Genomic DNA, 15,425 nt, shown 5'->3' with positions numbered 1-15,425 from the left:
AAAATATCCACTAAATGAGTGAATAATATGTGTGAGGGTACCCCAGGAGAGTTCCAAATGTGTGTGGGTAGAATATATATCCCACAGGGGTAAATTTGAAAAAAGTTGAAAAAATTTTTTTTTTGGACTTAGTCTTTTTAACCGGCGTTTATCAGACTTTCAGATAGGGCAAATGTCAGTGAGCATTCCGATTTCAGTTCCAGAGCAATTCGCCTAATGAGTCCTTGATATTTAGTCGTTTTCAGCCAATTTTCTGGATTTTTGAAAATTTCACTTTTTTTTGAAAATATCCACTAAATGAGTGAATAATATGTGTGAGGGTACCCCAGGAGAGTTCCAAATGTGTGTGGGTAGAATATATATCCCACAGCGGTAAATTTGAAAAAAGTTGAACAAATTTTTTTTTTGGACTTAGACATTTTTCTGCCGTTTTTCAGACTTTCAGATAGGGCAAATGTCAGTGAGCGTTCCGATTTCAGTTCCAGAGCGATTCGCCCAATGAGTCCTTGATATTTAGTCGTTTTCAGCCAATATTTTGGATTTTTCAAAATTTCACTTTTTTGTGAAAATATCCACTGAATGAGGGAATAATATGTGTGAGGGTACCCCAGGAGAGTTCCAAATGTGTGTGGGTAGAATATATATCCCACGGGGGTAAAATTGAAAAAAGTTGAAAATTTTTTTTTTCTGGACTTAGTCTTTTTTCCGGCGTTTATCAGACTTTCAGATAGGGCACATGTCAGTGAGCATTCCGATTTCAGTTCCAGAGCGATTCGCCCAATGAGTCCTTGATATTTAGTCATTTTCAGCCAATATTTGGATTTTTGAAAATTTTACTTTTTTGTGAAAATATCCACTAAATGAGTGAATAATATGTGTGAGGGTACCCCAGGAGAGTTCCAAATTTGTGTGGGTAGAATATATATCCCACGGGGGTAAATTTGAAAAAAGTTGAAAAAAATTTTTTTTTGGACTTAGTCATTTCTCTGCCGTTTATCAGAATTTCAGATAGGGCAAATGTCAGTGAGCGTTCCGATTTCAGTTCCAGAGCGATTCTCCCAATGAGTCCTTGATATTTAGTCGTTTTCAGCCAATATCTGGATTTTTGAAAATTTCACTTTTTTGTGAAAATATCCACTAAATGAGTGAATAATATGTGTGAGGGTACCCCAGGAGAGTTCCAAATGTGTGTGGGTAGAATATATATCCCACGGGGGTAAAATTGAAAAAAGTTGAAAAATTTTTTTTTCTGGACTTAGTCTTTTTTCCAGCGTTTATCAGACTTTCAGATAGGGCAAATGTCAGTGAGCGTTCCGATTTCAGTTCCAGAGCAATTCGCCCAATGAGTCCTTGATATTTAGTCGTTTTCAGCCAATTTTCTGGATTTTTGAAAATTTCACTTTTTTGTGAAAATATCCACTAAATGAGGGAATAATATGTGTGAGGGTACCCCAGGAGAGTTCCAAATGTGTGTGGGTAGAATATATATCCCACAGGGGTAAATTTGAAAAAAGTTGAAAAAAAATTTTTTTTGGACTTAGTCATTTTTCCGGCGTTTATCAGACTTTCAGATAGGGCAAATGTCAGTGAGCGTTCCGATTTCAGTTCCAGAGCGATTCGCCCAATGAGTCCATGATATTTAGTCGTTTTCAGCCAATATTTTGGATTTTTGAAAATTTCACTTTTTTGTGAAAATATCCACTAAATGAGTGAATAATATGTGTGAGGGTACCCCAGGAGAGTTCCAAATGTGTGTGGGTAGAATATATATCCCACGGGGGTAAAATTGAAAAAAGTTGAACAAATTTTTTTTTTGGACTTAGTCATTTTTCTGGCGTTTATCAGACTTTCAGATAGGGCAAATGTCAGTGAGCGTTCCGATTTCAGTTCCAGAGCTATTCGCCCAATGAGTCCTTGATATTTAGTCGTTTTCAGCCAATATTTTGGATTTGTGAAAATTTCACTTTTTTGTGAAAATATCCACTAAATGAGTGAATAATATGTGTGAGGGTACCCCAGGAGAGTTCCAAATGTGTGTGGGTAGAATATATATCCCACAGGGGTAAATTTGAAAAAAGTTGAAAAAATTTTTTTTTTGGACTTAGTCATTTTTCCGGCGTTTATCAGACTTTCAGATAGGGCAAATGTCAGTGAGCGTTCCGATTTCAGTTCCAGAGCGATTCGCCCAATGAGTCCATGATATTTAGTCGTTTTCAGCCAATATTTTGGATTTTTGAAAATTTCACTTTTTTGTGAAAATATCCACTAAATGAGTGAATAATATGTGTGAGGGTACCCCAGGAGAGTTCCAAATGTGTGTGGGTAGAATATATATCCCACGGGGGTAAAATTGAAAAAAGTTGAACAAATTTTTTTTTTGGACTTAGTCATTTTTCTGGCATTTATCAGACTTTCAGATAGGGCAAATGTCAGTGAGCGTTCCGATTTCAGTTCCAGAGCTATTCGCCCAATGAGTCCTTGATATTTAGTCGTTTTCAGCCAATATTTTGGATTTGTGAAAATTTCACTTTTTTGTGAAAATATCCACTAAATGAGTGAATAATATGTGTGAGGGTACCCCAGGAGAGTTCCAAATGTGTGTGGGTAGAATATATATCCCACAGGGGTAAATTTGAAAAAAGTTGAAAAAAATTTTTTTTTGGACTTAGTCATTTTTCCGGCGTTTATCAGACTTTCAGATAGGGCAAATGTCAGTGAGCGTTCCGATTTCAGTTCCAGAGCGATTCGCCCAATGAGTCCTTGATATTTAGTCGTTTTCAGCCAATATTTTGGATTTTTGAAAATTTCACTTTTTTGTGAAAATATCCACTGAATGAGGGAATAATATGTGTGAGGGTACCCCAGGAGAGTTCCAAATGTGTGTGGGTAGAATATATATCCCACGGGGGTATAATTGAAAAAAGTTGAAAAATTTTTTTTTCTGGACTTAGTCTTTTTTCCGGCGTTTATGAGACTTTCAGATAGGGCAAGTGTCAGTGAGCGTTCCGATTTCAGTTCCAGAGCGATTCGCCCAATGAGTCCTTGATATTTAGTCGTTTTCAGCCAATATTTTGGATTTTTGAAAATTTCACTTTTTTGTGAAAATATCCACTGAATGAGGGAATAATATGTGTGAGGGTACCCCAGGAGAGTTCCAAATGTGTGTGGGTAGAATATATATCCCACGGGGGTAAAATTGAAAAAAGTTGAAATTTTTTTTTTCTGGACTTAGTCTTTTTTCCGGCGTTTATCAGACTTTCAGATAGGGCAAATGTCAGTGAGCGTTCCGATTTCAGTTCCAGAGCGATTCGCCCAATGAGTCCTTGATATTTAGTCGTTTTCAGCCAATATTTTGGATTTGTGAAAATTTCACTTTTTTGTGAAAATATCCACTAAAAGAGTGAATAATATGTGTGAGTTTACCCCAGGAGAGTTCCAAATGTGTGTGGGTAGAATATATATCCCACGGGGGTAATATTGAAAAAAGTTGAAAAAATTTTTTTTTTGGACTTAGTCATTTTTCCGGCGTTTATCAGACTTTCAGATAGGGCACATGTCAGTGAGCGTTCCGATTTCAGTTCCAGAGCGATTCGCCCAATGAGTCCTTGATATTTAGTCGTTTTCAGCCAATTTTCTGGATTTTTGAAAATTTCACTTTTTTGTGAAAATATCCACTAAATGAGGGAATAATATGTGTGAGGGTACCCCAGGAGAGTTCCAAATGTGTGTGGGTAGAATATATATCCTACGGGGGAAAATTTGAAAAAAGATGAAAATTTTTTTTTTTTTGACTTAGTCATTTTTCCGCCGTTTATCAGACTTTCAGATAGGGCAAATGTCAGTGAGCGTTCCGATTTCAGTTCCAGAGCGATTCGCCCAATGAGTCCTTGATATTTAGTCGTTTTCAGCCAATAATTTGGATTTTTGAAAATTTCACTTTTTTGTGAAAATATTCACTAATTGAGGGAATAATTTGTGTCAGGGTACCCCAGGAGAGTTCCAAATGTGTGTGGGTAGAATATATATCCCACGGGGGTAAATTTGAAAAAAGTTGAAAATTTTTATTTTTGGACTTATCATTTTTCCGGCGTTTATCAGACTTTCAGATAGGGCAAATATCAGTGAGCGCTTCGATTTCAGTTCCAGAGCGATTCGCCCAATGAGTCCTTGATATTTAGTCGTTTTCAGCCAATATTTTGGAGTTTTGAAAATTTCACTTTTTTGTGAAAATATCCACTAAATGAGGGAATAATATGTGTGAGGGTACCCCAGGAGAGTTCAAATGTGTGTGGGTAGAATATATATCCCACAGGGGTAAATTTGAAAAAAGTTGAAAATTTTTTTTTTCTGGACTTAGTGTTTTTTCCGGCGTTTATCAGACTTTCAGATAGGGCAAATGTCAGTGAGCATTCCAATTTCAGTACCAGAGCAATTCGACCAATGAGTCCTTGATATTTAGTCGTTTTCAGCCAATTTTATGGATTTTTGAAAATTTCACTTTTTTGTGAAAATATCCACTAAATGAGGGAATAAAATGTGTGAGGGTACCCCAGGAGAGTTCAAAATGTGTGTGGGTAGAATATATATCCCACAGGGGTAAATTTGAAAAAAGTTGAAAAAAATTTTTTTTTGGACTTAGTAATTTTTCCGGCGTTTATCAGACTTTCAGATAGGGCAAATGTCAGTGAGCGTTCCGATTTCAGTTCCAGAGCGATTCGCCCAATGAGTCCATGATATTTAGTCGTTTTCAGCCAATATTTTGGATTTTTGAAAATTTCACTTTTTTGTGAAAATATCCACTGAATGAGGGAATAATATGTGTGAGGGTACCCCAGGAGAGTTCCAAATGTGTGTGGGTAGAATATATATCCCACGGGGGTAAAATTGAAAAAAGTCGAAAAAAAATTTTTTCTGGACTTAGTCTTTTTTCCGGCGTTTATCAGACTTTCAGATAGGGCAAATGTCAGTGAGCGTTCCGATTTCAGTTCCATAGCGATTCGCCCAATGAGTCCTTGATATTTAGTCGTTTTCAGCCAATATTTTGGATTTTTGAAAATTTCACTTTTTTGTGAAAATATCCACTGAATGAGGGAATAATATGTGTGAGGGTACCCCAGGAGAGTTCCAAATGTGTGTGGGTAGAATATATATCCCACGGGGGTAAAATTGAAAAAAGTTGAAATTTTTTTTTTTCTGGACTTAGTCTTTTTTCCGGCGTTTATCAGACTTTCAGATAGGGCAAATGTCAGTGAGCGTTCCGATTTCAGTTCCAGAGCGATTCGCCCAATGAGTCCTTGATATTTAGTCGTTTTCAGCCAATATTTTGGATTTGTGAAAATTTCACTTTTTTGTGAAAATATCCACTAAAAGAGTGAATAATATGTGTGAGTTTACCCCAGGAGAGTTCCAAATGTGTGTGGGTAGAATAAATATCCCACGGGGGTAATATTGAAAAAAGTTGAAAAAATTTTTTTTTTGGACTTAGTCATTTTTCCGGCGTTTATCAGACTTTCAGATAGGGCACATGTCAGTGAGCGTTCCGATTTCAGTTCCAGAGCGATTCGCCCAATGAGTCCTTGATATTTAGTCGTTTTCAGCCAATTTTCTGGATTTTTGAAAATTTCACTTTTTTGTGAAAATATCCACTAAATGAGGGAATAATATGTGTGAGGGTACCCCAGGAGAGTTCTAAATGTGTGTGGGTAGAATATATATCCCACAGGGGTAAATTTGAAAAAAGTTTAAAATATTTTTTTTTTGGACTTAGTCATTTTTCCCGCGTTTATCAGACTTTCAGATAGGGCAAATGTCAGTGACCGTTCCGATTTCAGTTCCAGAGCGATTAGCTCAATGATTCCTTGATATTTATTCGTTTTTAGCCAATTTTCTGGATTTTTGAAAATTTCACTTTTTTGTGAAAATATTCACTAATTGAGGGAATAATTTGTGTCAGGGTACCCCAGGAGAGTACCAAATGTGTGTGGGTAGAATATGTGTTCCACGGGGGTAAAATTGAAAAAAGTTGAAAAAATTTTTTTTTTGGACTTATCATTTTTCCGGCGTTTATCAGACTTTCAGATAGGTCAAATATCAGTGAGCTTTCCGATTTCAGTTCCAGAGCGATTCGCCCAACGAGTCCTTGATATTTAGTCGTTTTCAGCCAATTTTTTGGATTTTTGAAAATTTCACTTTTTTGTGAAAATATCCACTAAATGAGGGAATAATATGTGTGAGGGTACCCCAGGAGAGTTCCAAATGTGTGTGGGTATAATATATATCCCACGGGGGTAAATTTGAAAAAAGTTGAAAATTTTTATTTTTGGACTTATCATTTTTCCGGCGTTTATCAGACTTTCAGATAGGGCAAATATCAGTGAGCGCTCCGATTTCAGTTCCAGAGCGATTCGCCCAATGAGTCCTTGATATTTAGTCGTTTTCAGCCAATATTTTGGAGTTTTGAAAATTTCACTTTTTTGTGAAAATATCCACTAAATGAGGGAATAATATGTGTGAGGGTACCCCAGGAGAGTTACAAATGTGTGTGGGTAGAATATATATCCCACGGGGGTAAAATTGAAAAAAGTTGAAATTTTTTTTTTTCGGACTTAGTCATTTTTCTGGCGTTTATCAGACTTTCAGATAGGGCAAATGTTAGTGAGCGTTCCGATTTCAGTTCCAGAGCGATTCGCCCAACGAGTCCTTGATATTTAGTCGTTTTCAGCCAATATTTTGGATTTTTAAAAATTTCACTTTTTTGTGAAAATATCCACTAAATGAGGGAATAATATGTGTGAGGGTACCCCAGGAGAGCTCCAAATGTGTTTGGGTAGAATATATATCCCACGGGGTAAATTTGAAAAAAGTTGAAAATTTTTATTTTTGGACTTAGTCATTCTTCCGGCGTTTATCAGACTTTCAGATAGGGCAAATATCAGTGAGTGTTCTGATTTCAGTTCCAGAGCGATTCGCCCAATGAGTCCTTGATATTTAGTCGTTTTCAGCCAATATTTTGGATTTTTAAAAATTTCACTTTTTTGTGAAAATATCCACTAAATGAGGGAATAATATGTGTGAGGGTACCCCAGGAGAGTTCCAAATGTGTGTGGGTAGAATATATATCCCACGGGGGTAAATTTGAAAAAAGTTGAAAATTTTTATTTTTGGACTTAGTCATTTTTCCGGCGTTTATCAGACTTTCAGATAGGGCAAATATCAGTGAGCGCTCCGATTTCAGTTCCAGAGCGATTCGCCCAATGAGTCCTTGATATTTAGTCGTTTTCAGCCAATATTTTGGATTTTTAAAAATTTCACTTTTTTGTGAAAATATTCACTAAATGAGGGAATAATATGTGTGAGGGTACCCCAGGAGAGCTCCAAATGTGTTTGGGTAGAATATATATCCCACGGGGTAAATTTGAAAAAAGTTGAAAATTTTTATTTTTGGACTTAGTCATTTTTCCGGCGTTTATCAGACTTTCAGATAGGGCAAATATCAGTGAGCGTTCTGATTTCAGTTCCAGAGCGATTCGCCCAATGAGTCCTTGATATTTAGTCGTTTTCAGCCAATTTTCTTGATTTTTGAAAATTTCACTTTTTTGTGAAAATATCCACTAAATGAGGGAATAATATGTGTGAGGGTACCCCAGGAGAGTTCCAAATGTGTGTGGGTAGAATATATATCCCACGGGGGTAAATTTGAAAAAAGTTGAAAACATTTTTTTTTGGACTTAGTCATTTTTCCGGCGTTTATCAGACTTTCAGATAGGGCAAATGTCAGTGAGCGTTCCGATTTCAGTTCCAGAGGGATTCGCCCAATGAGTCCTTGATATTTAGTCGTTTTCAGCCAATATTTTGGATTTTTAAAAATTTCACTTTTTTGTGAAAATATCCACTAAATGAGGGAATAATATGTGTGAGGGTACTCCAGGAGTGTTCCAAATGTGTGTGGGTAGAATATATATCCCACGGGGGTAAATTTGAAAAAAGTTGAAAATTTTTATTTTTGGACTTAGTCATTTTTCCGGCGTTTATCAGACTTTCAGATAGGGCAAATATCAGTGAGCGCTCCGATTTCAGTTCCAGAGCGATTCGCCCAATGAGTCCTTGATATTTAGTCGTTTTCAGCCAATATTTTGGATTTTTAAAAATTTCACTTTTTTGTGAAAATATCCACTAAATGAGGGAATAATATGTGTGAGGGTACCCCAGGAGAGCTCCAAATGTGTTTGGGTAGAATATATATCCCACGGGGTAAATTTGAAAAAAGTTGAAAATTTTTATTTTTGGACTTAGTCATTTTTCCGGCGTTTATCAGACTTTCAGATAGGGCAAATATCAGTGAGCGTTCTGATTTCAGTTCCAGAGCGATTCGCCCAATGAGTCCTTGATATTTAGTCGTTTTCAGCCAATTTTCTTGATTTTTGAAAATTTCACTTTTTTGTGAAAATATCCACTAAATGAGGGAATAATATGTGTGAGGGTACCCCAGGAGAGTTCCAAATGTGTGTGGGTAGAATATATATCCCACAGGGGTAAATTTGAAAAAAGTTGAAAACATTTTTTTTTTGGACTTAGTCATTTTTCCGGCGTTTATCAGACTTTCAGATATGGCAAATGTCAGTGAGCGTTCCGATTTCAGTTCCAGAGCGATTCGCCCAATGAGACCTTGATATTTAGTCGTTTTCAGCCAATATTTTGGATTTTTAAAAATTTCACTTTTTTGTGAAAATATCCACTAAATGAGGGAATAATATGTGTGAGGGTACCCCAGGAGAGTTACAAATGTTTGTGGGTAGAATATATATCCCACGGGGGTAAAATTGAAAAAAGTTGAATTTTTTTTTTTTCGGACTTAGTCATTTTTCTGGCGTTTATCAGACTTTCAGATAGGGCAAATGTTAGTGAGCGTTCCGATTTCAGTTCCAGAGCGATTCGCCCAACGAGTCCTTGATATTTAGTCGTTTTCAGCCAATATTTTGGATTTTTGAAAATTTCACTTTTTTGTGAAAATATCCACTAAATGAGGGAATAATATGTGTGAGGGTACCCCAGGAGAGTTCCAAATGTGTGTGGGTAGAATATATATCCCACGGGGGTAAATTTGAAAAAAGTTGAAAATTTTTATTTTTGGACTTAGTCATTTTTCCGGCGTTTATCAGACTTTCAGATAGGGCAAATATCAGTGAGCGCTCCGATTTCAGTTCCAGAGCGATTCGCCCAATGAGTCCTTGATATTTAGTCGTTTTCAGCCAATATTTTGGATTTTTAAAAATTTCACTTTTTTGTGAAAATATCCACTAAATGAGGGAATAATATGTGTGAGGGTACCCCAGGAGAGCTCCAAATGTGTTTGGGTAGAATATATATCCCACGGGGTAAATTTGAAAAAAGTTGAAAATTTTTATTTTTGGACTTAGTCATTTTTCCGGCGTTTATCAGACTTTCAGATAGGGCAAATATCAGTGAGCGTTCTGATTTCAGTTCCAGAGCGATACGCCCAATGAGTCCTTGATATTTAGTCGTTTTCAGCCAATTTTCTTGATTTTTGAAAATTTCACTTTTTTGTGAAAATATCCACTAAATGAGGGAATAATATGTGTGAGGGTACCCCAGGAGAGTTCCAAATGTGTGTGGGTAGAATATATATCCCACAGGGGTAAATTTGAAAAAAGTTGAAAACATTTTTTTTTTGGACTTAGTCATTTTTCCGGCGTTTATCAGACTTTCAGATATGGCAAATGTCAGTGAGCGTTCCGATTTCAGTTCCAGAGCGATTCGCCCAATGAGACCTTGATATTTAGTCGTTTTCAGCCAATATTTTGGATTTTTAAAAATTTCACTTTTTTGTGAAAATATCCACTAAATGAGGGAATAATATGTGTGAGGGTACCCCAGGAGAGTTACAAATGTGTGTGGGTAGAATATATATCCCACGGGGGTAAAATTGAAAAAAGTTGAAAATTTTTTTTTTCGGACTTAGTCATTTTTCTGGCGTTTATCAGACTTTCAGATAGGGCAAATGTTAGTGAGCGTTCCGATTTCAGTTCCAGAGCGATTCGCCCAACGAGTCCTTGATATTTAGTCGTTTTCAGCCAATATTTTGGATTTTTGAAAATTTCACTTTTTTGTGAAAATATCCACTAAATGAGGGAATAATATGTGTGAGGGTACCCCAGGAGAGTTCCAAATGTGTGTGGGTAGAATATATATCCCACGGGGGTAAATTTGAAAAAAGTTGAAAATTTTTATTTTTGGACTTAGTCATTTTTCCGGCGTTTATCAGACTTTCAGATAGGGCAAATATCAGTGAGCGCTCCGATTTCAGTTCCAGAGCGATTCGCCCAATGAGTCCTTGATATTTAGTCGTTTTCAGCCAATATTTAGGATTTTTAAAAATTTCACTTTTTTGTGAAAATATCCACTAAATGAGGGAATAATATGTGTGAGGGTACCCCAGGAGAGTTACAAATGTGTGTGGGTAGAATATATATCCCACGGGGGTAAAATTGAAAAAAGTTGAAATTTTTTTTTTTCGGACTTAGTCATTTTTCTGGCGTTTATCAGACTTTCAGATAGGGCAAATGTTAGTGAGCGTTCCGATTTCAGTTCCAGAGCGATTCGCCCAACGAGTCCTTGATATTTAGTCGTTTTCCGCCAATATTTTGGATTTTTGAAAATTTCACTTTTTTGTGAAAATATCCACTAAATGAGGGAATAATATGTGTGAGGGTACCCCAGGAGAGTTACAAATGTGTGTGGGTAGAATATATATCCCACGGGGGTAAAATTGAAAAAAGTTGAAATTTTTTTTTTTCGGACTTAGTCATTTTTCTGGCGTTTATCAGACTTTCAGATAGGGCAAATGTTAGTGAGCGTTCCGATTTCAGTTCCAGAGCGATTCGCCCAACGAGTCCTTGATATTTAGTCGTTTTCAGCCAATATTTTGGATTTTTGAAAATTTCACTTTTTTGTGAAAATATCCACTAAATGAGGGAATAATATGTGTGAGGGTACCCCAGGAGAGTTCCAAATGTGTGTGGGTAGAATATATATCCCACGGGGGTAAATTTGAAAAAAGTTGAAAATTTTTATTTTTGGACTTAGTCATTTTTCCGGCGTTTATCAGACTTTCAGATAGGGCAAATATCAGTGAGCGCTCCGATTTCAGTTCCAGAGCGATTCGCCCAATGAGTCCTTGATATTTAGTCGTTTTCAGGCAATATTTTGGATTTTTAAAAATTTCACTTTTTTGTGAAAATATCCACTAAATGAGGGAATAATATGTGTGAGGGTACCCCAGGAGAGTTACAAATGTGTGTGGGTAGAATATATATCCCACGGGGGTAAAATTGAAAAAAGTTGAAATTTTTTTTTTTCGGACTTAGTCATTTTTCTGGCGTTTATCAGACTTTCAGATAGGGCAAATGTTAGTGAGCGTTCCGATTTCAGTTCCAGAGCGATTCGCCCAACGAGTCCTTGATATTTAGTCGTTTTCCGCCAATATTTTGGATTTTTGAAAATTTCACTTTTTTGTGAAAATATCCACTAAATGAGGGAATAATATGTGTGAGGGTACCCCAGGAGAGTTACAAATGTGTGTGGGTAGAATATATATCCCACGGGGGTAAAATTGAAAAAAGTTGAAATTTTTTTTTTTCGGACTTAGTCATTTTTCTGGCGTTTATCAGACTTTCAGATAGGGCAAATGTTAGTGAGCGTTCCGATTTCAGTTCCAGAGCGATTCGCCCAACGAGTCCTTGATATTTAGTCGTTTTCAGCCAATATTTTGGATTTTTAAAAATTTCACTTTTTTGTGAAAATATCCACTAAATGAGGGAATAATATGTGTGAGGGTACCCCAGGAGAGTTACAAATGTGTGTGGGTAGAATATATATCCCACGGGGGTAAAATTGAAAAAAGTTGAAACTTTTTTTTTTCGGACTTAGTCATTTTTCTGGCGTTTATCAGACTTTCAGATAGGGCAAATATCAGTGAGCGCTCCGATTTCAGTTCCAGAGCGATTCGCCCAACGAGTCCTTGATATTTAGTCGTTTTCAGCCAATATTTAGGATTTTTGAAAATTTCACTTTTTTGTGAAAATATCCACTAAATGAGGGAATAATATGTGTGAGGGTACCCCAGGAGAGTTCCAAATGTGTGTGGGAAGAATATATATCCCACGGGGGTAAAATTGTAAAAAGTTAAAAAATTATTTTTTTTGGACTTAGTCATTTTTCCGGCGTTTATCAGACTTTCAGATAGGGCAAATGTCAGTGAGCATTCCGATTTCAGTTCCAGAGCGATTCGCCCAACGAGTCCTTAATATTTAGTCGTTTTCAGCCAATATTTAGGATTTTTGAAAATTTCACTTTTTTGTGAAAATATCCACTAAATGAGGGAATTACATGTGTGCGGGTACCCCAGGAGAGTTCCAAATGTGTGTGGGAAGAATATATATCCCACGGGGGTAAAATTGAAATAAGTTTTAAAAAATTTTTTTCTGGACATAGTCATTTTTTCCTGCGTTTATCAGACTTTCAGATAGGGGAAATGTCAGTGAGCATTCCGATTTCAGTTCCAGAGTGATTTGCCCAATGAGTCCTTAATATTTAGTCGTTTTCAGCCAATATTTTGGATTTTTGAAAATTTCACTTTTTTGTGAAAATATCCACTAAATGAGGGAATAATATGTGTGAGGGTACCCCAGGAGAGTTCCAAATGTGTGTGGGTAGAATATATATCCCACAGGGGTAAATTTGAAAAAAGTTTAAAAAATTTTTTTTTTGGACTTAGTCATTTTTCCGGCGTTTATCAGACTTTCAGATTGGGCAAAAGTCAGTGAGCATTCCGATTTCAGTTCCAGAGCGATTCGCCCAATGAGTCCTTGATATTTAGTCGTTTTCAGCCAAAATTTTGGATTTTTGAAAATTTCACTTTTTTGTGAAAATATCCACTAAATGAGGGAATAATATGTGTGAGGGTACACCAGGAGAGTTCCAAATGTGTGTGGGTAGAATATATATCCCACGGGGGTAAATTTGAAAAAAGTTGAAAACATTTTTTTTTTGGACTTAGTCATTTTTCCGGCGTTTATCAGACTTTCAGATAGGGCAAATATCAGTGAGCGTTCCGATTTCAGTTCCAGAGCGATTGGCCCAATGAGTCCTTGATATTTAGTCGTTTTCAGCCAATTTTCTTGATTTTTGAAAATTTCACTTTTTTGTGAAAATTTCCACTAAATGAGGGAATAATATGTGTGAGGGTACCCCAGGAGAGTTCCAAATGTGTGTGGGTAGAATATATATCCCACGGGGGTAAAATTGAAATAAGTTTTAAAAAAATTTTTTCTGGACATAGTCATTTTTTCCTGCGTTTATCAGACTTTCAGATAGGGGAAATGTCAGTGAGCATTCCGATTTCAGTTCCAGAGTGATTTGCCCAATGAGTCCTTGATATTTAGTCGTTTTCAGCCAAAATTTTGGATTTTTGAAAATTTCACTTTTTTGTGAAAATATCCACTAAATGAGGGAATAATATGTGTGAGGGTACGCCAGGAGAGTTCCAAATGTGTGTGGGTAGAATATATATCCCACGGGGGTAAATTTGAAAAAAGTTGAAAAAATTTTTTTTTTTGGACTTAGTCATTTTTCCTACGTTTATCAGACTTTCAGATAGGGCAAATGTCAGTGAACATTCCGATTTCAGTTCCAGAGCGATTCGCCCAATGAGTCCTTGATATTTAGTCGTTTTCAGCCAATATTTTGGATTTTTGAAAATTTCACTTTTTTGTGAAAATATCCACTAAATGAGGGAATAATATGTGTGAGGGTACCCCAGGAGAGTTCCAAATGTGTGTGGGTAGAATATATATCCCACGGGGGTAAATTTGAAAAAAGTTAAAAAATTATTTTTTTTGGACTAGTCATTTTTCTGGCGTTTATCAGACTTTCAGATAGGGCAAATGTCAGTGAGCATTCCGATTTCAGTTCCAGAGCGATTCGCCCAACGAGTCCTTAATATTTAGTCGTTTTCAGCCAATATTTAGGATTTTTGAAAATTTCACTTTTTTATGAAAATATCCACTAAATGAGTGAATAATATGTGTGAGGGTACCCCAGGAGAGTTCCAAATGTGTGTGGGTAGAATATATATACCACGGGGGTAAAATTGAAAAAAGTATAAAAACAATTTTTTCTGGACTTAGTCATTTTTTCCGGCATTTATCAGACTTTCAGATAGGGCAAATGTCAGTGAGCGTTCCGATTTCAGTTCCAGAGCGATTCGCCCAATGAGTCCTTGATATGTAGTCGTTTTCAGCCAATATTTTGGATTTTTGAAAATTTCACTTTTTTATGAAAATATCCACTAAATGAGGGAATAATATGTGTGAGGGTACGCCAGGAGAGTTCCAAATGTGTGTGGGTAGAATATATATCCCACGGGGGTAAAATTGAAAAACGTTGAACAAATTTTTTTTTTGGACTTAGTCATTTTTCTTGCGTTTATCAGACTTTCAGATAGGGCAAATGTCAGTGAGCGTTCCGATTTCAGTTCCAGAGCGATTCGTCCAACGAGTCCTTGATATTTAGTCGTTTTCAGCCAATATTTTGGATTTTTGAAAATTTCACTTTTTTGTGAAAATATCCACTAAATGAGAGAATAATATGTGTGAGGGTACCCCAGGAGAGTTCCAAATGTGTGTGGGTAGAATATATATCCCACGGGCTAAATTTGAAAAAAGTTGAAAATTTTTATTTTTGGACTTAGTCATTTTTCCGGCGTTTATCAGACTTTCAGATAGGGGAAATGTCAGTGAGCGTTCCGATTTCAGTTCCAGAGCGATTCGCCCAATGAGTCCTTGATATTTAGTCGTTTTCAGCCAATATTTTGGATTTTTGAAAATTTCACTTTTTTGTGAAAATATCCACTAAATGAGGGAATAATATGTGTGAGGGTACCCCAGGAGGGTTCCAAATGTGTGTGAGTAGAATATATATCCCACGGGGGTAAATTTGAAAAAGTTGAAAAAATATTTTTTTTGGACTTAGTCATTTTTCCGGCGTTTATCAGACTTTCAGATAGGGCAAATGTCAGTGAGCATTCCGATTTCAGTTCCAGAGCGATTCGCCCAATGAGTCCTTGATATTTAGTCGTTTTCAGACAATATTTTGGAGTTTTGAAAATTTCACTTTTTTGTGAAAATATCCACTAAATGAGGGAATAATATGTGTGAGGGTACCCCAGGAGAGTTCAAATGTGTGTGGGTAGAATATATATCCCACAGGGGTAAATTTGAAAAAAGTTGAAAAATTTTTTTTTTTGGACTTAGTCATTTTTCCAGCGTTTATCAGACTTTCAGATAGGGCAAATGTCAGTGAGCGTTCCGATTTCAATTCCGAGCGATTCGTCCAATGAGTCCTTGATA

The sequence above is a fragment of the Phyllobates terribilis genome, unplaced genomic scaffold (assembly GCF_046119375.1).
Source record: "Phyllobates terribilis strain yellow unplaced genomic scaffold, ASM4611937v1 Scaffold_118__1_contigs__length_5260490, whole genome shotgun sequence".
Taxonomy (NCBI): Eukaryota; Metazoa; Chordata; class Amphibia; order Anura; family Dendrobatidae; genus Phyllobates; species Phyllobates terribilis.
The sequence above is the reverse complement of the archived record's forward strand: the minus strand, read 5'-3'. Positions refer to the sequence as shown.